This window comes from Arachis ipaensis, chromosome B03 (genome assembly GCF_000816755.2).
Source record: "Arachis ipaensis cultivar K30076 chromosome B03, Araip1.1, whole genome shotgun sequence".
NCBI lineage: Eukaryota > Viridiplantae > Streptophyta > Magnoliopsida > Fabales > Fabaceae > Arachis > Arachis ipaensis.
The window spans coordinates 42003693-42004277 of NC_029787.2; positions in this window are offsets into that span (position 1 = coordinate 42003693).

Here is a 585-nt window from a genome sequence, read left to right on the forward strand (position 1 = left end):
ATTTTTTATCATCATAATTTTTTTTAATTTTTTTGAATGAAAAAAATAAGAATAAATATTTACTTATTTCAATTTATTCTAATCTATCAGCGAATAAAATATAAGAACATTAATTTTTGTGTCTTTGTCTTCTATTTATTCTTTTTAATTAATGTCATTTTTTAATTTCTTTCGTGAAACCATACGCAGCCTAAGTATTGAAATTTGAATCTTTGATCTGCATATGAAGTGAAGAGATACTCTGAGAAATTAAAAACGATAAGGGTATATGTATAATTAATGGCCGACAACTTTAAAATATTTAAAAAATACTTTATGAATATAGTAAATAAGTTCTTTTTTAGAGTATAGTAAATAAATTCTTTTACGACAAAATATGTGTAAATTAAAATAACCCAACGAGTTAAACAGGTTGATTCGTATAATATTTTTTTTAAATTGGACAAAAAACCAATTTAAAGAGGAGTTTACAAAATGTTTCTAGAGCAAAAAGAGTCCCTTTAAGTTAATTGTATGTTACCTTTTTTTAATGAGTTAGTCAGGTGGTCGAATTAAGTTAAAAAATAAAAAAAAAAGTTTATGATT